At 38.6% G+C, this 26224-nt stretch overlaps 1 pseudogene; it reads right to left on the bottom strand.

Moving 5' to 3' along the window:
• Positions 1–21565: 21565 nt before the first annotated feature.
• LOC127664285 (uncharacterized) lies at positions 21566–21719 on the bottom strand (annotated as a pseudogene).
• Positions 21720–26224: the final 4505 nt, after the last annotated feature.

Below are 26224 nucleotides of genomic sequence, written 5' to 3'. Positions count from 1 at the left end.
GGTGCATATGTCTTTTTTAGAACATATTCACCCCTGATATGAGTGTTGCATCTCTCTCTACTGGGTTTCTAAAACTGTGTGGTAAAACATGTCTGTCTAAAGCAGGCATCGTAAATAGTATACAAGTAATAGCCAAGGCTTGAGACAATCAGTGTCAGGTGACCATTCATACATAAGGACTGTTTTCACTGTTGAATCGCTTTATTATTTATTCAATTTATTTATTCTCTTTATTATTCAATTTACTATTTCACAATAATGAAAGAGAGCCCTTTCACTCTTGTTGAAGGCTTTGGACTAGGTATCAGTAACACTAACAACTCTGGTAGCAATATGAAGTTTCCAGAAAATTCTGTATAAATATTGCTGTATTGAGTTTGTGAATATTGCTTAAGCCAAACCAAATAAATTGTTCCTTTTATATTCCCACAAATATTTGTATTCTTTCCCAGTGAGACTTGTAGATAAGTCCTAACAGAAAATAGGAGAAGAAAAATTCAACAACACTTCTGGGAAATCCACAAAAGGTATGGAATCAATGATTCTAATTATTTTTTTTCTTGTTGTCCTCTCAGGGGAAAGACAACCATTAGAATCTAGAGGCTCTATTCAACTTTAGGTGTGACCTTCTCAGCAGTAATGTAAAAAAATAATCTGAATTAAATCAATAAGAAAGTTCAAGCAATAGTAATCAGACAATTTACATGTATATGTGGTAAGAAAAAAAATCACCTCTGGTTCTTCAGTAATTTTGTTACAGTAGCATTGAAAGCCTTTTAAAGGAAAGTTGTAGCCTCTGTGACAAAAAAATTGGAATATTTCTCTATCTCCTCTCTTAAAATATAACCCAGTTGGACCAATCACATGGCTAACGGTCTCCCTTCAGGAAGGTACATTAACCTTAAGTTATGCTAAAAAGCGATGAGGATAATTAGCCCTTAATGAGATAATGTGCTTTTCTTTTTCAGAATTTTCATACCCTAGTGCAGTCACTTCAGGGTGTGAAAATTTCACACTCCAGTGCAGTCACCATGAGGTACTGTTGGGTCTGCCCACCTTTCTGAGAAGTTATATTGGCTGGTTTTGTGTGTCAACTTGACACAGGCTGAAGTTATCACAGAGAAAGGAGTTTCAGTTGGGGAAGTGCCTCCACGAGATCCAACTGTGAGGCATTTTCTCAATTAGTGATCAAGTGGGGAGGGCCCCTTGTGGGTGGTGCCACCTTTGGGCTGGAGCTATTGGGTTCTATAAGAGAGCAGGCTGAGCAAGCCAGGGGAAGCAAGCCAGTAAGAAACATTCCTCCATGGCCTCTGCATCAGCTCCTGCTCCTGACCTGCCTGAGTTCCAGTCCTGACTTCCTTCAGTGATGAACTGCAATGTGGAAGTGTAAGCTCAATAAACGCTTTCCTCCCCAACTTGCTTCTTGGTTATGATGTTTGTGCAGGAATAGAAACCCTGAATAAGACAGAAGTGTTTTTTTGAGTTGTTTGCCAGGGTTGTTCAAGAGATTCCCAAATATTGTAGGCTATTTTGTTTTTGTTTTTGTTTTTGTTTCACAGAGGTAAGGCCCTACTGCTGAAGATACCAGATACTTCAGGCACAGGGCACAGTTCCTGAGGTGCAACTGACCTGAAACCCTTTTTCCTGAGGACTACCCTTGTACCAGAAAGTGCCATGAAAGCTTTCAAAGGAGGGATGGCACTACCCTCACACTGATGTAGTGGCATGCATACTTTGGTGGTACTACCAACTCCTTAATTGGACTTAAGACCCATTCAACAAGAGGAAATCATTCCTAAAGCTGAGAACAGCCAATGACTTAGGCCTATTGAAGCAATAGGTCATGGAAGAGTATAACTGTTCCTTTACTAAGCAAGTATAGTCTCTAACTATATTCTGAATATTTGTCCTCATACCCACTGATAAATGCATTCCTTACCTCTTTTCCAGAAAACTTCTCTTTGTGGTAGATGGAGACCATTGCAGAAAACCATAACCAATCAAAATACATAGTTGTGGTGCTCTGTTCCAACTGATATATGAAAGTCATACCAACAGGAATGAAACACAGCGTCTGTACCCAAAGCTCAGGGATCATTTTTGAAAGACAGAAGAAAGATTGTAAGAACCAGTGACAGAGAGAGTTTGCCATGAGATCATGTCTTCTTGGAATGTCAGAAGTCATTCTCATAAAGCTACTTTACAGATATTTACCAGCATTAGGTCTCAATGATCTTTTCTTAATAAAAATAGCCAACTCAGATTTTATAAAAACGAGGCACAGGATTATGGGAACAGCAACTATCTCTTTCCTAAGAATGCCTACTCTTCTCTGTATTGTTTCTATATTGTTAAATTACATGTGTTTTGAGATTCAAGTCAGAGATACCTTCTTTTTTTTTAATATTTTTATTTTCTATATTCTTTGTTTACATTCCAAATGATTTCCCCTTTCCCGGATCCCCCCTCCCCATATGTCCCATAAACCTTCTTCTCTCCATCCATTCTCCAATCACCTCCCTCCTTTTTCTCTGTCCTTATATTCCCCTCCAATGCTAGATCAATCCTTTCCTGGATCAGGACCCTCTCCATACTTCTTCATGGGAGTCATTTGTTATGCGATTTGTGCCTTGGGTATTCAGGGCTTCTGGGCTAATTAATATCCACTTATCAAGGATCAAGAGATACCTTCTAACGTTGGATGGAATAATGCTATAAAGAAAAAACCAACAATGCGGTTCAGAATTGCTGCAGACAAACACTATGGGGTGATGTCTTCTGGACTGGACTACATAGTACTACTGGAACTAGTGTGCAATTTCTTCACTTCCCTGAGCTCAGTTTTCTGTCTCTAAGCAGACCCCAATGCTTATCTCTTCTAATTGTTGGGAGTAAGTTTGCACTGTGTTGCATTTCTATGATTAACATAAGACTGAACACATTGTAAATATTTTAAAGAGTGGAGTAAAAGGAATTTAGGAATGTCTATAAACCTTTATTTGACTTCCTATATCTGTTCTAAAGGAGGACAGGAAAGAAAACGAAAAACAAAATTATCAAAACACAATGAGCTAACTTCATAGGTTTCCTAAAATACATAGCTACTGTTATAATGTCCTTTCTACTACTGAGACACAAATTATACATAATTTACTGCCTTTATTAAATTATTCAATCTCATAAAGTATATATTGTTTGGGTCCCAAATCCATCATACAATGGGCTCCATTGTATTTATCTTGGACTTATGATAGACACATTCAGACTTATAGAATCTGCAGACTTAAGAAAATGGGGCTTATTTTCAGACTTAAAAAAAAAGAGAAATCATTAGAAGGAAGTTCAAGTTATCTCGCTGCATTCTCCAATGCATGGGAAAAGAGATGGCCACCACCTTCTTCCTTTCCTATTCATTTGAGATGTGCCCTGCTTCAAAGTAGGACTAAATTTATCCTATTTAAATATATTCCAGTTAAGCTTGGATAAAAAAACCCTCCATTGATATATTTGTTCAGCCCTTCATCCCACCTGTCAAGGGGTTTTTAAGCATGCAACTACAAAGTGATAACTTTACGTGAGCTTTGAAGATTGAGCGGAACCAACTGATAGGTTGAAAACAAGCTTAGTGACCAAGGTCAGTAGCTCATCAGAGAGATAAGAGTTTGTTATTATGACATAAAGATGTTTGAAAAGGTGGTTATCAGTTACTGTACTCAGGACAGCAGCATTTGGAAAGGCAGAGACCAAATGAATTCAGAAACCAAAGAGCCATTACAACCAACCAGGGTCATTGCGTGCATGTTCCCACTTCTCTCCAGAGGACTTGACTTCTATTGTCTGATTCTACCCCTTTCTCGCTGGGAGGCTTGAATGCCTCTAGTGAAATGCCGAGATAAATGAGAATTTAATAGCTTTCTACCTACAGCACCTGTGCAGATAAATTGGACAAGGTTTCACCTGAGTTGAAGAACCTCAATGTGTTTTGGAGGAACAGCTGGTCCAGTCCGTGCTCATTTGCTGAATGGATTTTGTAATGCCAACTCGGTGTGGAAATGAATCTCTACACCCAGGGCATCCATGTGAAAAGCATCTATCATCTAAACAGCCCCAGGGAACATGTGATGTCTTGGCTATGGCAAACAATGATAAAGGCTTCCACCTGACAGACCAACACTACTAGCCAACATGTACTTTCTGAAGTGACAATGGCTTCTATTGCCACCACATCTGGCATGGTACTAGAGTCATTTACCCAGCATAAAACTTACAATAAAATGGATATTTTGGTTGTGATGTATTTTGGTTCTGTCCCACCAACAGGTCTTTAAGCATCACTTGATTTGTTGAGAATATGTATTCTAGGTCATTGTTCTAGTATTCCATCACTGTCTGTAAGTGTGGTCCAGAGAAAGAATCAAGTAAGCAAGAAAAATAGATTGTGTTTAGGAAGAGAATTAGAAACTTTGTAACAACCCACCTACATGCTCTGCCCTTTCATCTTTTAACACTTACCACAGAGGATTCAAATGCATGTTGCAAAGATGAAATATTTTTTTAAATAAATATTTTTGTAAGTATCAACCTAAAATTATCAACATCACTATCATCATCATCATCATCATCATCACGCCCACCACTACCATCATAATTTTAACTGAACTCTTTTCCAAGATCTGTTCTTTTACTCCTCTGTTAATTTACACTCACTTAATTTACACTGAGTCAATTATCATTGACTCAGGCCCCCACAAAAGATCTGGGTCAGGGCTTCCCAGGATAAGCAAGATGACTGTATATATACAACCATGTTCACATTCGCTCTGTGCAGCTAATATTTCACAAATCTGCAAACCCATATAGAGGTTACCTCTATACTACATTCCACCTGACTTCACACTGCCTTACTCTTCTTGGCTTTGCCTTCCAATTCCAGATCCTTTCCTATCCTATGATCTTCTCCCCTGAGCTAATATTTCTAGGCCCTTCTTAAGTGTCTATGATGGGATTTCATATTTCACAGTAGGACAAAATTAGATGCCAAATGCCATCAAAATTTTGGTTTATGAGTTCCCATCCATCAATAGGACAATGGGGGCTAATACTGGCTTCAATTTCATTAAGGCTCGGGGATCACTGCAGAAAAAGAAGTGGTCAGTGCAGCAACCAAAGGATGGGAAAGATTTCTGTATAATGCTGCCTTATGGATGTGACAGGGCTATTGTAATCATGGATTCATGGTAGCTATGGTTACCTTTAAGAAAGCCTATGACAGATCAAGCCAGCCAAGGTTCTGGCATCAATGGGTAGAAGATCTCCAGGTCCCATCATGTATTGAGTAGATATTGACAATGAATAGTTGCTGGGGGTGGAGAATCATTCCATAGAGACTTTACATGCCCTAGTATGTGGTTTCTCACCCTTGCACAGTGATCAGAACTAATAGGAGTTGGTGGAGCAGTTTTGGAGGAACATGGGGATTTGGAAGGAGAAAACTGGTAGATGTGATCATATTTCATTATGTACATGTATGAAATGCTCAAATTTGCAGTAAAATGAGAAAATTCAGCTGAGGTTAGAATATTTTTAAAGTTAATGTTTGAGAAAAATATTTTCTAAATGGTGGCTATTTTAAAAAAATGATATTAAAAAGAATATACAAAGCAGGTGATGTGTGGTTTTTCTATGTTGTCGCTGAAATTTGTAAGCCAAATGGATTAGCACTTGAAAATCAGCACAGCATAAGGATCTCAGAGCTATGGTGAGATTTCTCTGAATAGTGCACACCAGTGGTCTCTAAGTCTGACCTTGTGCTAGCCCTGAACTTCTTACTATAATCTTTATACTTCACCTTTTAATTAATTCTCAAGCATTGGACATGGATTAGGAACAAAGTGGGATAAATTGGAAATTATGTCTCACTACTGTCCTCAGACAACTGATAGTTCCCACCTGAATGAGATGGAGTTTATTTAATGCCAAGTTCAATAACAGTGCTCTGGTCTCGGATGTCAATGTTCCACTCTACTTCCTGTAGTTCATTAGGTTCCTGGACTTCAGCATAGAACCTGAGCGCTGCCACTGAATCACTGTACACTGAATCAATGAGCTTACTCTGGCTCAAATCCCTTTGACAACACCTTATTGTTATTTATTTTTTGCTTTGCTTCCATTTTATAAAGTGGCAGTCGTTCAAACCAAACTTGCAGGTAGCCATCTTCATTTTAGACTGGGACATGTTTACTGTTTACCATCAGGCTACGTTTCTGGAAATTGTAAAATTTCTGAGAATTGTTTCAAACGCTGAATGTGACTAATTCAGTGCAAATGTTTAATTTTTAATGTATATTTTAGTTCTTTAGGACTATACTATAGTTACCAACACACATGTGTTTTTATAAGTGTCCAATATGTTTGATTAATATCTTTTCAAGATTTTTGTATGGATACTGCATACCTTATTATGTTCCTCAGTACAGAGCTCCTGTAAAATCTGTGTATCTGAATCAGTAACAAAAATATTTATTTAATTTTTTAATGTTATTTTATATGTATAGGTGTTTCACATCTGTGCACTGTGTGCCATGTATACATCTCTTGCCTGAGGAGGCCAGAAGAGGGAGTCTGATTCCTTGGAACTAAAGTTACAGGCCTTTGTTAGCTAATATGTGGTTCTTAGAAATTGAACCTACATCTTCCAGAAAAAAAAATTGGTGCTCTGAACACTGAGCCATTTCTCCAAACCATAAAATGATTGTTTATTGATACAGGTTATGCTTTAGTTTTCTCCTTTCTGTGTTAAATGTCAGCGACTGAATTTATTTCTAACCATTTGTAAGCAAATTCATATTTATGTGAAGGAGTCAATCAGTGTCTTCCTGCTAGGTGATTTATGTGGTTATACTGTAACCTAGGAGATGGCGTTGATAGTAACAATAATGAGACACAGAGCTTTTAGAGCCAGGCTGTGAGGACTGTTGGCCTTAACATAGATAGAGGGATACACATACATACACATGCGTACACATACATACATACATACACATACATACACATGAGTATATGTAAGAGGTCTTGGAAAAATAATGTGACTAGCAACTAGGTTTAAAAGGAGAAAATAAACAATGGCCAATTTCAATCTCAGCTCATGTATAATATTGATTTGAATTTGTCTGCTGAATGGAGTAATTTATTCTTTGTATAAACAAAGACAGGACTCCAGGAAACATTGTGTGTGCTAATTACTAACAACATTAAAACTTTCTTTTCATCTCTGTAATTTCCAGACATTCTGTCACACAGTGTGCAACATATTCTTTTACTTTTTTCTTTTTTATTAAACTGAAAAAATTTATTTTAAAATATACAACTCAGTATTGACATTTTTTAAGTCACCAAAATAGTTTATAATAGTTAAATGCCTCTTCGATATACATGATAGCTTCTGAAGCTAAAAGTAATATGCACTCAACCAGTTTTTAAAATCTATTTGGAACATTAAACATGATAGAGGTAGAAAAAAATCTCTTATGAAGTCCTCTATGAAAGAAAATTGTGACAAGTTTCCGATTACTCAGAAACCACTCTATCTCCAAGGGAGAATATACAGCATAACTGTGGCTTCATGGAATGAATTGGGTAGTGTTCCTTCTGTTTCTATTTTGTGGAATAGTTAGAAGAGTATTGGTATTAGGTCTTCTTTGAAGGTTTGATAGAATTCTTCACTAAACCCATCTGGTCCTGTGCTTTTTTTGGTCAGGAGACTTTTATGACTGCTTCTATTTCTTTAGGGGTTATGGGAATCTTTAGAAGGTTTATCTGATCCTGATTTAACTTTGGTATTTGTTATCTGTCTAGAAAATTATCCATTTCATCCAGATTTTCTAGTTTTGTTGAATATAGGCTTTTGTAGTAGGACCTGATGATTTTTTTAATTTCTTCAGTTTCTGTTTTTATATCTCCCTTTTCATTTCTGATTTTGTTAATTTGGATACTGTCTCTGAGTCCTATGGTTCATCTGGCTAAGGGTTTTTTTGTGTTTTGTTTTTTTGTTTTGTTTTGTTTTGTTTGTTTTTTTTATCTTGCTAATTTTCTCAAAGAACCAGTTCCTGATTTTGTTGATTCTTTGCTTTTTGTTTCTTCTTGGTTGATTTCAGCCCGGAGTTTGATTATTTCCTGCCATTTACTTCTCTTGGGTGTATTTGCTTCTTTTTGTTCTAGAGCTTTCAGGTGTGATCTTAAGCTGCTAGTATATGCTCTCTCTAGTTTATTTTTGGAGGCACTCAGAGCTGAGGTTTCCTCTTAGCACTGCTTTCATTGTGTCCCATAAGTTTAGGTATGTTCTAACTTCATTTTCATTGAATTCTAAAAAGTCTTTAATTTCTTTATTTTTTCCTTCACCAAGTTATCATTGAGTAAGATGTTGTTCAGCTTCCAAGTGTATGTGGGATTTCTGTTGTTTTTGTTGCTATTGAAGACAAGCCTTTGTCTGTGGTGATCTGATAGGATGCGTGGGATTATTTCAGTCTTGAATCTGTTGAGGCCTGTTTTGAGATCGATTATATGGACAATTTTGGAGAAGGTATCATGAGGTGCTGCAAAGAAGGTATATTATTTTCTTTTAGGATAAATGTTCTACAGACATCTGTTAAATCTATTTGGCCCATAACTTCTGTTAGTTTCACCGTGTCTCTGTTTAGTTTGTGTTTCCACGATCTGTCCATTGATGAGAGTAGGGAGAGTTGAAGTCTCCCACTATTATTGTGTGAGGTACAATGTGTGCTTTGAGCTTTAGTAGAGTTTCTTTTATGAATGTGAGTGCCATTGCATTGGAGCATAGTTGTTCAGAACTGAGAGTTCTTCTTGGTAGATTTTTCATTTGATAAGTATGAAGTGACCTTCCTTAATCCTTTTGATAACTTTTGTTTGAAAGTTACTTTTATTCAATATTAGAATGGTTACTCCAGCTTGTTCCTTGAGACCATTTGCTTGGAAAATTGTTTTCCAGCCATTTACTCCAAGGTAGTGTCTGTCTTTGACACTAAGGTGCGTTTCCTGAATGCAGCCAAATGTGGGGTCCTGTTTACATATCCAGTCTGTTAGTCTATGTCTTTTTTATTGGGGAAACTGAGGCTATTGAAGTTAAGAGATATTAAGGAACAGTGATTGTTGCTTCCTGTTGTTTTTGATGCTATTTTTATGTTTGTGTGGTTATCTTCTTTTGTGTTTGTTGAAAGAAGAAGGGTGTAGTTTCCCTCCTTGTGTTGGTGTTTTCCGTCTATTATCCTTTATAGGACTGGATTTGTGGAGAGATATTGTGTAAATTTGTTTTTGTCATGGAATATCTTGGTTTCTCCATCTATGCTAATTGAGAGTTTTGTTGGGTATAGTAGCCTGGGCTGGCATTTGTGTTCTCTTAGGGTCTGTATGACATCTGCCCAGGATTTCTAGCTTTCATCGTCTCTGGTGAGAAGTCTGGTATAATTCTGATAGGTCTGCCTTTATATGTTACTTGGCCTTTTTCCCTTACTACTTTTAATATTCTTTCTTTATTTTGTGCATCTGGTGTTTTGACTATTATGTGATGGGAGGAATTTCTTTTCTGGTCCAATCTATTTGGAGTTCTGTAGGCCTCTTATGTGTTTATGGGCATCTCTTTCTTTAGGTTAGGGAAATTTTCTTCTATAATTTTGTTGAAGATATTTACTGGCCCTTTAAGTTAGGAATGTTCACTTTCTTCTATACCCATTATCCTTAGGTTTGGTCTTCTCATTGTGTTCTGGAGTTCCTGGATGTTTTGGGTTAGGAGCCTTTTGCACTTTGCATTTTCTTTGACTGTTGCGTCAGTGTTTTCTATGGTTTCCTTTGCACCTGAGATTCTTTCTTTTATCTCTTGTATTTTCTTGGTGATGCTTGCATCTATGACTCCTGATCTCTTTCCTAGGTTTTCTATCTCCAGGGTTGTCTTGCTCTGTGATTTCTTTATTGCTTATATTTCCATTTTTTAGATTTTGGATGGTTTTGTTCAATTCCTTCACCTGTTTGGTTGTGTTTTCTTGTAATTCTTTAAGGGATTCTTGTGTTTCCTCTTTAAGGGCTTCTACCTGTTAACCCATATTCTCCTGTATTTCTTAAAGGGAGTTATTTATGTCCCTCTTAAAGTCCTCTATCATCATCACAAGATGATTAAATCAGAGTCTTGCTTTTCTGGTGTGTTGGGGTATCCAGGGCTCTCTGTGGTGGGAGAATTGGGTTTTGATGATTCCATTAGCCTTGCTTTCTGTTGCTTATACTCTTGCCCTTGCCTCTTGCCATCTGGTTATCTCTGGTGTTAGCTGGTCTTGCTGTCTCTGACTGTGGCTTGTCCTTCCTGCAAGTCTGTGTATCAGTATTCCTGGAAGACCAATTCTCTCTTGGAGGAATTTGGGTATGGAGATCTGTGGTGCAATGTCAGCTCTGTGGTGCAGACGGAAACCTGAAGGATCCTGTCCCTGGCTGTTCCTTGGTTCCTGTGTCCCGATGGCTCTGGGAATGTTCCTCTTGAGCTAGGAATTTGAGAAGTGGTAATCTAACCTTCAGTATTCCTGGGAAACCAGGTTTCTTCAGAAGGTATTTGGGTATGGAGTACTGTGGCACAGGATCAGCTCAAGGTAGGACTGGAAAGACCCTCAGTCAGACTGCTCCTCCATTCCTGTGTCCTGAGGGCTCTAGGCATGTCCCTCTGAGCAGCACTGATGGTCTTACTTGTGCTCACAGGCTTGTCAGAACTCTTGTGAGATCAGTGCTCTCCCAGCACTATTTATGTATGGAGCACTGTGGCACAGGATCACCTCCTGGTGCAGATGGAAACTGCTGCAACATATTCTTAGCATGCAATATCTCATCTATTTAGTAGCATTAAAAATGTAAAAAGGTACAGTAGTGAGACAGATCAGTGCATAAAAGTGCTTGATGTACAACTCTGATGACCCGAGTTTGATCCCTGGGGATCGGGGAAGCAGAGAATCAAATCCCTAAAGTTATCCATTAATGTACACACCTGCTATCTAGTAGTAGGTAAAATTTAAAATATTTAAATTCAAATGAAATAAGAAGGAAGGATTTGTGGTCATCAGATGATAATTAAGAAGAATTATTGAGAGTGTCTTGAGCATGCTGCCCATCCTTGCCTTGAATGCAGCCTTTTCTTATGTTTGTGTCTCTCTTCTCTTAATGCTTGTGGTTAAATATGTATTACAACTTTACCTTAAAGTCAGCCATGCTTACAATCATGGAATTGTCTTCTGTTATGTTCTTCAGTTCTTCCTACCACAGTCATTCTTTCCACTATTGTTCACTTTCTCTAAAATAAACACCACCATTCACCACTGCCCACATTGCAATGTTGGAATTCTGATGTGGTTCTAGGGGTGCTATGATTCTGTATCATAATGTAAAGTGTGCGAAGTACACACTTAAGGATCATGCTGAGATTGAAAGAGTTAAAAAAAAATCTAACAAAGTGACAGAAACAAACCAATGATTTTCAATCCAAATCTAACTAAAGGAAAACAGTAGGAACAAAGACAGCTGAGTACATATCATGTTATCTGTGCACATGGTCTTTGACTTAGAATAGTGTGAACTTGTGACTTGCTGACTTTAACCTGGTACAAAAGCAATGTGCACTAGGCAATAGCAGACAGACTTCAAAATTTGAGTTTTGTATTTTGGGTATTTCCCCAGGCTAATAATATGCATCGATACTCCCTGGAAACAGCAGGTAGCTAAAGAGAACCATACAGTCTTCAAGATAGACATTTCTCTGGAGTATACTAAGTTGCTTAACTATGACTTTTGGTATTATAGTATGATAGATTATTTTCTTTAGTACAGAGTCATGGTATGTCCCTCAGGCTGACTTTGAATTTTTGACACTTCTGTCTTACCATCTGGAGTACTGGGATTATTGATGTATACCACACCACAGGCCCACCTTAAATATGTTTCTGACATAAAATGCTTTCAGTAGGATAGTAGTAGACAGAATATAATCCCATTGTAAATCAAAAAGTATCTCCATAAGATGAGAATCATTTTACAGGGTAGTAGCATTCTGAGTGATAGTCTGGTAGATTCTATGGTCTGCTGCTCTCAGAATTCCACCTAGGAAGTTGGGTTCTCATTTCTCCCAATTGCAGTATGCATTTTCTGTGCTGGTAATTCAAAGATAAATATCACCTACAGCATATTTCCTAGGTCAAAGGGAGATGCCTAATACAGACTTAAATCTTTTTCTGTGGTCATTTCAAAGGCAAGGGGATCCAGAGTTTTACCCACTGAGCTAAATTGGGGATGGTTTTACTAGTTTTAGATTATACATAGGATTAGTAGCACCTCTAGTACAATTTCATGTCAACTCAAATTTCACTTTGCACAATTGTGATTCGTTGTGGTCCTAAGAGTCTGTTCTTTATTCCATCTTTAAATCAGTTTTCTTGAAAAACCCACATATGTATGACACTTGATTTTTGTAATAAGGAGTCAAAACTAGCACCCTCTATAATAGATTCTGAAGATCATGGGTAGTATGGAAATCAGCAGTGAATGAGGGATTTTGCGTACAAAGTACCACTGGTTAAAGCTTTTACCAGTTTGTAGAGGATTGGAGCAGAGAGACTATGGTATGTTTAGAAGAATCTGAGGGTTAAATAAATGGTATTGAGGAAGGGCATAGGAACTGCAGAAGTGAGTGCATATTTTAAGAGTTAAGAGAAAATATGGAGACAAACAATGGAAGTATGTAGGTGAATAATCACCCCTTCGAGGCCAAGTATAAAGGAAAAGGCTTTAATGGTGCTGCACAGAGACTTTACTTTCTTAGGATTGTACTCTTAAAGCATCCCCAGACATTAATTCATGTAGTAACAGAGTCCTCAAGAAGGTTGGAACTTTGGCTATACAAAGATTAAGGTCTAAAGTGGCACCTACTATTGTGTAATAGGACAACTTTTATCTATAAAATAAAAAGTTTTGGAGCCAGATTGGGTAGATGACTTAAAGGGTGATGTACAAATGTGAGGACTGGAGTCTGGGTCCTCAGAAGACATGTAATAGTTATGTGTGCAGGACAGTGGGATCAGCATGACAGCTTGTTTGTAATCCTACTATAAAGGAAGGAAAGACAGGGACACCCCCCCCCCCCAAAGCAAGATGACTGGCTAGACTAGCAGAATGGGGATCTGTCCTCAACTGAACTTCCATATTTCAGTACACAAGAAGGAACATTATCAGGGGAGATACCTAATGTCAGCCTTGGCCTCCATATGTGCACATGCTCTCTCTCTCTCTCTCTCTCTCTCTCTCTCTCTCTCTCTCTCTCTCTCTCTCTCTCTCTCTCCTATCTCTCTCTCTCTCTCCTCTCTCTCTCTCTCTCTCTCTCTCTTCTCTCTCTCTCTCTCTCTCTCTCTCCTATCTCTCTCTCTCTCTCTCTCTCTCTCTCACACACACACACACACACACACACACACACACACACACACACACAGAGCAAACATGGACACACTCCACATATACATCCAGGCAAAAATGAACCCTGAATCCCCAGATTTTCTTCAACATTTTGGGGTAATACAAATAGTCTTTTCCTCCATGTTAAAGGGAAGCACCCAATCTCCTTTAAGACATGTAATTAGTATGTATTTGGCTTTTAAGAATAATATTTTCATTTCATTGTTTATGTTACAAATGTGGTCCAACACTGATGAAGAGAGATGGTAAAGAAGTTGAGGCTGAGGAAATCACTTTTCAGAGAACACAGGGACTTGACAGAAATTATTGACCCAGCTCAAACTAATGCTCAGAAATGTTGCTTACCAAAACTTGAAAGTGTATCATGGAAAGGTTTTGTCTGGTCAACCATTCTTAGGGGACTGGAAAGGATTACTTGTCACTTATGTGAATTCACTGCTAGGAAGCCTGGTATCTGAATATATAAAATATGAATTTTCTTTGTATAATTTTCTTGAGTCTACCTTTGTGCTTTTTAATCTACGTTGAATTCTGATTATATGATTGCACTTCTCAGTGATTATGCAGTTTGGTTTTAATTAGATATTCCATATGGAGCAAAATCTACCATTAATATTGCATAATGTAATAAAGAGCATACACTCAGTTGCTGTTTTATATTCTTAATATTTTAAGCAGTAAAATGTAAAGTAACAGAAAATTATATCATTAATATAGTTGACTTTATCACCCTGTCTTAGTCAGGTCTTCTATTCCTGTCCAAACATCATGACCAAGAAGCAAGTTGGAGAGAAAAGGATTTATTTAGCTTACACTTCCACATTGCAGTTCATCACTGAAGGAAGTCAGGACTGGAATTCAAGTAGGTCAGAAAACAGGAGCTGATGCAGAGGCCATGGAGGGATGTTACTTACTGGCTTGCTTCCCCTGGCTTGCTCAGCTTTCTTTCTTATAGAAATCAAGACCACCAGACAGGGATGGCACCACCCACAAGGGGTCCTCCCACCTTGATCACTAATTGAGAAAATGTCCCATGGATCTCATGGAGGCACTTCCCCAACTGAAGCTCCTTTCTCTATGACAACTCCAGCCTGTATCAAGTTGACACAAAAAACCACCCAGTATAATTTGTGTGTCAACTTGACACACAAGCACATCACTATGACCTTTAGTGGGTCTATTTGGATTCTGGAGAAAACACATTCCTCACATAAGTGTGTTACTCAGGCCTATTTACCAAGTGACTCAGAAAGCTGCTAGCTTTGTGTGGGGCCTGGAACAGGAAAAGGCTCTTCAACAGGTCCAGGCTGCTCTACCACTTGGACCATATGATCCAGCAGACACAATGGAACTTTAGGTGTCTATGGCAGATAGAGATGCTGTTTGGAGCCTCTGGCAGGCCCCTGTAGGTGAATCACAGAAGAGACAGTCTCTTAGTACTGCCATGTCCTGTGATTAAAGTCAATGGGAAACTACAACAGCCTAATCCAAGCCAGATGACAAAGGATGCAGATCCATCAGGAATGAAGGTATGGGTCAATCCTCCAAGAAAAGAACAAAGACCTGCTGAGGTACTTGCCGAGGGTGAAGGAAATACAGAATGGGAAGTAGAGGAAGGTAGTTATAAATACCAGCTAAGGCCACATAACCAGTTGCAGAAACGAGGATTATAAAATAATATGAAAGCTTCTGTCTTATTTTGTTAAGAATACTTTCTTCCAATTTCTTTCACATCATTTGGTATTTAAGTTGAGACACTAAAAGAATGTTCCTAAGGGATATTGCCCCATTGTAAATTTACAAATGTGTTTGTGATTTTACTAGGAACAGTTATGTTAGACATATTCTTGACCTTGTTATTGTTTCATGTGGACATGAGATGTTATTTGTGTCAAGTTGACAAGGGGTGGATTGCAGTAGCTATTCCTGGTTCTCAACTTGACTATATCTGGAATGAATTACAATCCAGAATTGGAAGGCTCACCTATGATCCTAATCTGGAGGCCAAAACATATAATTTTCTGACCTGGATGTTGGCATGGAGATATTGAAGCATAGTGGCTATGAATTCTAGAAGATTAAGATAGGGAAATCTCTGAGTTTAAGGTCATCTGGGATTAAAGGCATGGTGGCACATGCCTTTAATCTGGGCCATACCCTCTGCTGGAGACCTAGATAAGGAAATTGAAGAAGGAAGATTCATTCTCTTCACTCACTCTTCTTTGCCTGCTTGGCTCATGGGATTGAGCAACTGCTAGATCCATAGACTTCTATCCACATCTGCTGCTGACCGTTGTTGGGGAGTTGGACTACAGACTGTAAGTCATCAACAAATTCCCTAACTATATAGAGACTGCCCATATGTTCTGTGACTCTAGAGAACCCTGACTAATACAAACCCCAAGACCTAGAAATAGTTTTCCCCAAAGTAACATTGCTTTCTAAATTTTTCTAATATTTCACATACAAATGTAATTGTAAATGAATTTCAACATTCATTTTTATTTCATTTTGTTTAAAGTCATCAAAGTTATTCTAAAATAACTGACCTTTCATTAATAAACACAAGCTTTATATGTTTATGGCATTTAATTAATGGTTTTCAATATACTGTGTGGAATAGAAAAATCAAGCTAATTAATATATTTATTAGCTGATCCATTCATTTTTTAATTTACTGTGTACTAGGTGTTTAGCCTCCAATAAATTATTTGAATCTCTGACTTAATCAATTTTTATGCATGGGAATAAAATAATTTTTTTTCAGGAGGAAGAGAAGAGAAATCCCAATAATTCCATAGTTTAGGAAAGCCTGGTAAATACCTAGAAGAAAACAGATTAAGTAAAAGTAATAGATTATAGTTACAAGAAGAAAGTTGTCATCTTGATCCAGAGTTCTGTCAAAGGGACAAAATTCATGCAAAATGTTAATATGACTTTCATTTAGTCTAAGAACTAACGGATGACAGCATTTTCAAAATATATTAATGTCTTTTATACATTCAAAATTTAAATATCATTCAAGAAGTTAAGATGTTTCTATTTTTGATGCTTTCATATCCATTACTTTTTTGTTTTGTTTTTTGTTTTTCGAGACAGGGTTTCTCTGTATAGCCATGGCTGTCCTGGAACTCACTCTGTAGACCAGGTTGGCCTTGAACTCAGAAATCTGCCTGCCTCTGTCTCCCAAGTGTTGGGATTAAAGGCATGAGACACTACTGCCTGGCTTCATATTCATTATTTAAAATGATTACTCCCCCTCTAGAAGGTAAATGTGTATGTTTTAATCCATATGTCTAAAAGTGAGGACATAATCATTTCCTCTAGTATTTAATTCTCCTTAGTTTGATGATTTTATTTGTGTGAGAACCTAGATAATATTTATATAGAAAGTTAGAACCAGGTTTACACTTTGGAAGCTTTGCACATTTAACTTGAGTTTTCAAAATTTTATAAGTTTTATATTGTAAAATATAAATCCACATACACGTACTTTGAAATTTTATTATTAATGCTTTGGCATAAAGTGGGTTATTCTAATGTATCACTATTCAAGGGACTGTATAATAGCTAACTGTATGCTTTGAACCAAATATGTTTAATATTCTTTTGCTAATTGTATTTTTAAATTTTATCTGTCTCGAAGGACACTTCTTGCTGGTCAAAGGAAAAATCCACCAAGAAGAACTTTTAATTCTGAACATCTATGCGCCAAATGCAAGGGCACCCTCATTCGTAAAAGAAACTTTACTAAAGCTCAAAGCACACATTGCACCTAACACAACAATTGTGGGGGACTTCAACACTCCACTCTCCTCAATGGACTGATTAGGGAAACAGAAACTAAACAGGGATACAGTGAAACAAATTGAAGTTTGGACCAATTAGACTTGACTGATATTTATAGAACATTTCACCCTAAAACAAAAGAATATACCCTTTTCTCAGCACCTCATGGTACCTTCTCCAAAATCGACCATATAATTGGTCACAAGAAAGACCTCAACAAATATAAAAAGATCGAACTAATCCCATGCCTCCTATCGGATCACTATGGAGTAAGAGTGGTTATCAATAGTAACAAAAACAGAAAGCCCACATACACATGGAGGCTGAACAATACTCTACTCAATGACATCTTGGCCAAAGAAGAAATAAAGAAAGAAATCAGAGACTTTTTAGAATTTAATGAAAATGAAGGCACAACATACCCAAATCTTTGGGACACAATGAAAACAGTGCTAAGAGGAAAACTCATAGCCCTGAGTGCCTCCAAAAAGAAAATGGAAAGAGCATACACTAACAGCTTAACGACACACGTGAAAGCCCTGGAACAAAAAGAAGCCAATTCACCCAGGAGGAGTAGAAGACAGGAAATCATCAAACTCAGGGCTGAAATCAATCAAGTGGAAACAAAGAGAACTATACAAAGAATCAGCGAATCCAGGAGCTGGTTCTTTGAGAAAATCAACAAGATAGATAAACCCTTAGCCAGACTGCCCAAAGGGCACAGAGAAAGTATCCAAGTTAACAAAATTAGAAATAGAAGGGGTCATAGAAAGCCTTCCAACCAAAAAAAGCACAGGACCACATGGCTTCAGTGCAGAATTCTATCAGACATTCGAAGAAGACCTAACACCAATACTCTTCAAACTATTCCACAAAATAGAAACAGAAGGAACACTACCCAATTCCTTCTACAAAGCCACAATTATGCTGATACCAAAACCACACAAAGATCCAACAAAGAAAGAGAACTTCAGACCAATTTCCCTTATGAATATTGATGCAAAAATACTCAATAAAATTCTTGCCAACTGAATCCAAGAGCACACCAAAACGATCATCCACCATGATCAAGTAGGCTTTATTCCAGGGATGCAGGGTTGGTTCAATATACGGAAATCCATCAATGCAATCCACTACATAAACAAACTCAAAGGAAAAAACTACATGGTCATTTCATTGGATGCTGAAAAAGAATTTGACAAAATTCAGCATCCTTTCATGCTAAAAGTCTTGGAAAGAACAGGAATTCAAGGCCCATACCTAAACATAGTAAAAGCAATAAACAGCAAACCGGTAGCCAGCATCAAACTAAATGGAGAGAAACTTGAAGCAATCTCACTAAAATCAGGGACTAGACAGGGCTGCCCCTTTCTCCTTATCTTTTCAATATTGTACTTGAGGTACTAGCTTGGGCAATTAGACAACATAAGGAGGCCAAAGGGATAGAATTTGGAAAGGAAGAAGTCAAACTATCATTATTTGCAGATGATATGATAGTCTACCTAAGTGACCCAAAAAACCCCACTAGAGAACTCCTACAGCTGATAAACAACTTCAGCAAAGTGGCAGGTTATAAAATCAACCCAAGTAAATCAGTAGCCTTCCTATACTCAAAGGATAAGCAAGCTGAGAAAGAAATTAGGGAAATGACCCCCTTCACAATAGCCACAAACAGTATAAAGTACCTTGGGGTGACTCTTACCAAACATGTGAAAGATCTGTATGACAAGAACTTCAAGACTCTGAAGAAGGAAATAGAAAAAGACCTCAAAAAATGGAAAAACCTCCCATGCTCATGGATTGGCAGGATTAATATAGTTAAAATAGCCATTTTGCCAAAATCAATGTACAGATTCAATGCAATACCCATCAAAATCCCAGCTCAATTCTTCATAGAGTTAGAAAGAGCAATTCTCAAATTTATCTGGAATAACAAAAAACCCAAGATAGCTAAAACTATTCTCAACAACAAAAGAAATTCTGGGGGAATCAGTATCCCTGACCTCAAGCAATACTACAGAGCAATAGTGTTAAAAATTGCATGGTATTGGTACAGTGACAGGCAGGCAGATCAGTGGAACAGGAATGAAGATCCAGAAATGAACCCACATACCTTTAGCCACTTGATCCTCGATAAAGAGGCTGAAAACATCCAATGGAAAAAAGATAGCCTTTTCAACAAATGGTGCTGGTTCAACTGGAGGTCAGCATGCAGAAGAATGCGAATTGATCCATCCTTGTCTCCTTGTACTAAGTTCAACTCCAAATGGATCAAGGACTTCCACATAAAGCCAAACAGTCTGACGCTAATAGAAAAGAAACTGGGGAAGACCCTTGAGGACATCGGTACAGGGAGAAATTTTCTGAACAGAACACCAATAGCGTATGCTCTAAGATCAAGAATTGACAAATGGGACCTCATAAAATTACAAAGTTTCTGTAAAGCAAAGGACACCATCAAAAGGACAAATTGGCAACCAACAAATTGGGAAAAGATATTTACCAACCCTACATCAGATAGAGGGCTAATATCCAATATATACAAAGAACTCAAGGAGTTAGACCCCAGAAAACCAAACAACCGTATTAAAAATGGGGTACAGATTCAAACAAAGAATTCTCACCTGAAGAACTTCGGATGGTGGAGAAGCATCTTAAAAAAATGCTCAATTTCATTAGTCATTAGGGAAATGCAAATCAAAACAACCCTGAGATTTCCCCTTACACCAGTCAGAATGGCTAAGATTATAAACTCAGGAGACAGCAGGTATTGGCGAGGATGTGGAGAAAGAGAAACACTCCTCCACTGCTCGTGGGGTTGCAAATTGGTACAACCACTCTGGAAATCAGTCTAGCGGTTCCTCAGAAAACTGGGCATGTCACTTCCGAAAGATCCTGCTATACCATTCCTGGGCATATACCCAGAGGATTCCCCAGGATGTAATAAGGATACATGCTCCACTATGTTCATAGCAGCCCTATTTATAATAGCCAGAAGCTGGAAAGAACCCAGGTATCCCTCAACAGAAGAATGGATGCAAAAAATGTGGTATATATACACAATGGAGTACTATTCAGCTATTAGAAACAATGAATTCATGAAATTCTTAGACAAATGGATGGAGCTAGAGAACATCATACTAAGTGGGGTAACCCAGTCTCAAAAGATCAATCATGGTATGCACTCACTAATAAGTGAATATTAGCCTGGAAAACTGGAATACCCAAAACATAATCCACACATCAAATGAGATACAAGAAGAACGGAGGAGTGGCCCCTGGTTCTGGTGTAGCAATATAAGGCAAAACCAGAACAGGGAAGTGGGAAGGGGTGGGTGGGAGAACAGGGAGAGGGAAGGGAGCTTATGTGACTTTCAGGGAGTAGGGGGCCAGAAGGGGGAAATCATTTGAAATGTAAATAAAAAAATATATCGTATATTAAAAAAAGAATGAATGTGCAACCACACCTTAACCTTCTCCAATGCAAACTACCAGTGTCCACCACCCTTATTGTTCCAAAACAAAAAAGTAAACTAGAAGAAAAAAATTTTATCTGTCTCAATATCTCTTGATTACTTTCTATAGAATATGATGAAACCAGGAAAACATTTCATTCATTTCAAAGTAATCATTATTTAGCATTCAGGTTTACACAGTAAGCATAAATTATGCCAATAATGATCAAAATCACTGACCCTGGGGGTCTCCAATGGAGGAGTTAGAGAAAGGACTGAAGGAGCTGAAGGGGTTTGCAACCCCATAGGAAGAACAACAATATCAACCAACTAGACCCCCCCAGAGCTCCCAGGGACTAAGCTACCAACCAAAGAGTACACATGGAGGGACCCATGGCTCCAGCCGCATATGTAGCAGAGGATGGCCTTGTTAGACATCAATGGGAGGAGAGGTTCTTGGTCCTATGAAGGCCGGATAGATGTCCCAGTGTAGGGGAGGGCAGGGAGGTGGGGTAGGTGAGTGGGTGAGTGGTTGAGTGGGTGGGTGGGTAGAGAAACACCCTCATAGATGCAGGGGGAGGGAGGATGGGACAGGGGTTTCTGGGAGTGGGGAGAAACCGGGAAAGGGGTTAACATTTGAAATGTAAATAAAGAAAATATCCAATAAAAAATGTCAAATAAAATTTGTTGCAGCTTCTAATAGTTTTTTTCTTCCTAAAAAGTAATTATGTCTCTAAAGGCTCACCATTCTGGCTATAGTTCTTTTCTTAGGGCAACTTTGATTTAAATGATTAATTTTCATTTGTTCAGCTTGTATGGGATGGGAAAAAAATAAAAATAGATTGACAGCCTTTTTTGAAGTTTTATTTCTACTTTGTGCTGACACAGTCTTCTTTCACCCAATTAAAATATCTACACTAAGAAGAACAGATACTACATTTGATCTTAGCCAAAAGGCCAAAAAGTGATGCCAAGAAGTGCTTGCTGACAGGAGCCTGATACAGCTGTTTCCTGAGAGGCTTTGCCTGAGTCTGACAAATACAGATGTGGGTGCTTTCAGCCAACCATTGGACAGAGCAGGGGGACCCTAAAGGAGGAGTTAGTGAAAGGACCGAGGAGCTGAAGGGGTTTGCAACCCCATAGGAAGAACAATAGTATCAACCAACCAGACCCCCCCAGAGCTCCCAGAAACTAAACCACCAACCAAAGAGTACACATGGAGGGACTCATTGAAGAAGAGGATGGCCTTGTGAGGCATCAATGGGAGGGGAGGCCATTGGTCCTGTGAAGGCTCAATTCCCCCAGTATAGGGGAATGCCAGGACAGTGAGGTAGGAGTGGAAGGGTGTGCAAGGAAGCACCCACATAGAAGTAGGGGGAGGGGGCGTGGGATAGGGGGCTTGTGGAGGGAGTACCGGAAAAGGGGAAAACAGTTGAAGTATAAGTAAATAAAATATTTAATAAAAAATAAAATATGGATATTTGCTGCCTTCCGGGGCAGTAGAGCTTCACTAGGTACTGTATCACCCCAAGTTTTAGTCTCTGGGGGTGCAAACTGCCAGGGGTCTGCCTGCACTCAGGAACTGAGCACATAGGCAGTTCCTTCTGCCAGACCTCCGGGCATGGGGCCTGTGTCCTGCCTGGAGAGCAGCGGAGGGAGAGAATCCCTGAGGCCATAAACACTGCCTGCTAGGGCAGAAGAGCATCACTAGGTACTGTATCACCCCGGGCTTTATATCTCTGGGGGTGCAAACCACCAGGGGTCTGCCTGCACCCAAGAACTGAGCACATAGGCGGTTCGTCTGCCAGTCTGCCGGGCATGGGGCCTGTGTTCTGCCTGGAGAGCAGCAGAAGAAGAGAATCCCCGGGGCCATATTTGCTGCCTGCTGGGACAGAAAAGTGTCACTAGGTATTGTATCACCCCGAGCCTAAAATCTTTGGGGGTGCAAACCGCCAGAGGTCTGCCTGCACCCAGAACCTGAGCACACAGGTGGTTCATCTCCCAGCTGGTAGGTTGTAGGGCCTGTGTCCTGCCTGGAGAGCAGCAGAGGGAGCAATTCCTCGTGGTCATCTTTGTGGCCTGCCAGGGCAGAAAAACATTACTAGGTACTGTATTATCCTGAGCTTAAGATCTCTGGGGGTGCAAATTTCCAGGGGTCTGCCTGTGCCCAGGACCTGAGAACATAGGCGGTTTATCTGCAAGCCCATCTGCAAGCCCGTCAGTCATGGGGCCTGTGTCCTATGTGAGAATCAACAGGAGTGACTTCCCCCCACACCATCTTTGCTCCATAACAGAGCAGTCTGAGAACACCTGGTTCACCTTGACAACCCAAGTATAACATTTCTTGAGGCAAGACTGAGCTGGGCTCCAGAGGCACAAAAGAGGAAGGCAGCATATCAGTGAACTGTGCCAGAGGAAACCCAGTCATCCAGTGTCACAGAAATAGCCTTAAAGGTCCACAGTAGGTTGAAGCACCAGCCAGTGACAATAAGACCATCTAACACCAGTGAGAACTAGATGGCTAAAGGAAAGCTTAGGAACGTTACTAACAGAAACCAAGGCATTATGGCAGCATCTGAACCCAATTCTCCAACAATAGCAAGTCCCTGGATACCCCAACACACCAGAAAAACAAGAGTTGGATTTAAAAGCACTGGTAAGGATGCTGTTAGAGGAACACATGAAGGACATAAATAAATCTCTTAAAGAAATTCAGGAGAAAAATGATCAAAAGCTAGAAGCCCTTACAAGGGAAGCACAAAAATCACTTAAAGAAATTTAGGGCAATATGGGTCAGAAGTTTGTAGCCAATAAGGAGGAAATGCAAAAATCACTTAAAGAAATACAGGAGAACTTTGATCAACAGGCAGAAGTCATAAAAGAGGAAACACAAAAATCTCTTAAAGAATTAGAGGAAAACACAAACAAGCAAATGACAGAACTGAGCAAAAACTTCCAGGATCTAAAAACAGAAGTAGAAACAACTAAGAAAACACAAAGGGAGACAACTTTGGAGACAGAAAACCTTGGGAAGAAATCAGGGACCATAGTTGCAAATATCAACAACAGAATACAAGAGATAGAAGAAAGAATCTCAGATGCTGAAGATACCATAGAAACCATGGACTCAACAGTTAAAGAAAATGTGAAATGCAAAAAGCTTGTAACCCAAAACATCCAGGAAATCCAGGACACAATGAGAAAGTCAAATCTAAGGATTATAGGCATTGATGAGAGTGAAGATTTACAACTTAAAGTGCCAGCAAATATCTTCAACAAAATTATGGAAGAAAACTTCCTTAACCTAAAGAGAGAGATGCCCGTGAATATACAAGAAGTCTACAGAACTCCAAACAGACTGGACCAGAACAGAACTACCTCAGGTCACATAATAATCAAAACCCCAAATGTACTAAATAAAGAAAGAATACTTAGGGCAGTAAGAGAAAAAGGGCAAGTAACATATAAAGGAAGACCTATCAGAATTACACCAGAATTCTCACCAGAGATCATGAAAGCTAGAAGATCCTGGGCAGAGCTCATGCAGACTCTAAGAGTACACAAATGCCAGCCGAGACTACTATACCCAGCAAAACTCTCAATCACTATAGATGGAGAAACCAAGATATTCCATGGCAAAACCAAATTTACACAATATCTTTCCACAAACCCAGCCTTACAAAGGATAATAGGAAGAAAACACCATTTCAATGAGGGAAACTATATTCTGGAAAAAGCAGGATATTAAGCTTCTTTCATCAAACCCAAAAGAAGATAATCACACAAGTATAAAATTAACATCAAAAATGATAGGAAGCAATAACCACTACTCCTTAATATCTCTTACATCAATGGACTCAATTCCCCAATAAAAAGACATAGACTAACAGACTGGTTACGTAAACAGGACCCTACATATTGCTGCATACAGGAAGCACACCTCAGTGTCAAAGACAAAAACTACTTTAGAGTAAAAGACTAGAAGACAATTCTACAAGCAAATTGTCTCAGGAAACAAGCCGGAATTGCCATTCTAATATCAGATAAAATTGACTTTCAACCTAATATCATCAAAAGAAACATGGAAGGTCACTTCTTGCTGGTCAAAGGAAAAATCCAAAAAGAAGATCTCTCAATCCTGAATATCTATGCTCCAAATACATATAAAATACATTCATAAAAGAAACTTTACTAAAGCTTAAAGCACACATTGCACCTAACACAATAATTGTGGGTGACCTCAACACTCCACTCTCATCAATGGACCAATCAGGAAAACAGAAACTAAACAGGGAGGCAGTGAAACTAATTGAAACTTTGGACCAATTGGATTTAATATATACCCATAATATATGCCCATGAATATACAAGAAGTCTACAGAACTCCAAACAGACTGGACCAGAACAGAACTACCTCAGGTCACATAATAATCAAAACCCCAAATGTACTAAATAAAGAAAGTTTTACATATATATATATGTAAAACTTTTCATCCCAAAGCAAAAGAATATACCTTTTTCTCAGCACCCCATGCTACCTTCTCCAAAATTGATCATATAGTTGGTCACAAGACAGACCTCAACAAATATAAGAAGATTGAAATAATCCCATGCCTCCTATCAGATCACTATGGAGTAAAAGTGGTCTTTAATCACAATTAAAGCAACAGAAAGCCCACATACACACGGAAACTGAACAATACTCTATTCAATGATAACTTGATCAAGGAAGAAATAAAGAAAGAAATCAAAGATTTTTTAGAATTTAATGAAAATGAAGGCACAACATACACAAATCTATGTGACACAATGAAAGCAGTGCTAAGAGGAAAATTCATAGCTTTGAGTGCCTCCAAAAAGAAATTTGAGGGAGCATACACTAGAAGATTAATGGAACAACTGAAAGCCCTGGAACAAAAAGAAGCTAATTCACCCAGGAGGAGAAGAAGACAGGAAATCATCAAACTCAGGGCTGAAATCAATCAAGTAGAAACCAAGAGAACCATACAAAGAATCAACAAAACCAGGAGCTGGTTCTTTGAAAAAATCAACAAGATAGATAAACCCTTAGCCAGACTAATCAAAGGGCTCAGAGAAAGTATCTAAATTAACAAAATTAGAAAGGAAAGGGAGATATTACAACAGAAACTGAGGAAATTAAAAAAAAATCATCAGATCCTACTACAAAAGCCTGTACTCAATACAACTGGAGAATCTGGAGGAAATGGACAATTTCTTAGACAGATACCAAGTACCAAAATTAAACCAGGATCAAACAGATCATCTAAACAGACCTATAACCCCTAAAGAAATAGAAGGGGTCATAGATAGCCTTCCGACCAAAAAAAGCACAGGACCAGATGGTTTCAGTACAGAATTCTATCAGACCTTCAAAGAAGACTTAACACCAATACTCTTTAAACTATTATACCAAATAGAAACAGACGGAACACTACCCAACTCCTTCTACGAAG

Source organism: Apodemus sylvaticus, chromosome 13 (assembly GCF_947179515.1).
Source record: "Apodemus sylvaticus chromosome 13, mApoSyl1.1, whole genome shotgun sequence".
NCBI classification, from domain to species: domain Eukaryota; kingdom Metazoa; phylum Chordata; class Mammalia; order Rodentia; family Muridae; genus Apodemus; species Apodemus sylvaticus.
This window is presented reverse-complemented; position numbering and strand designations above follow the sequence as displayed.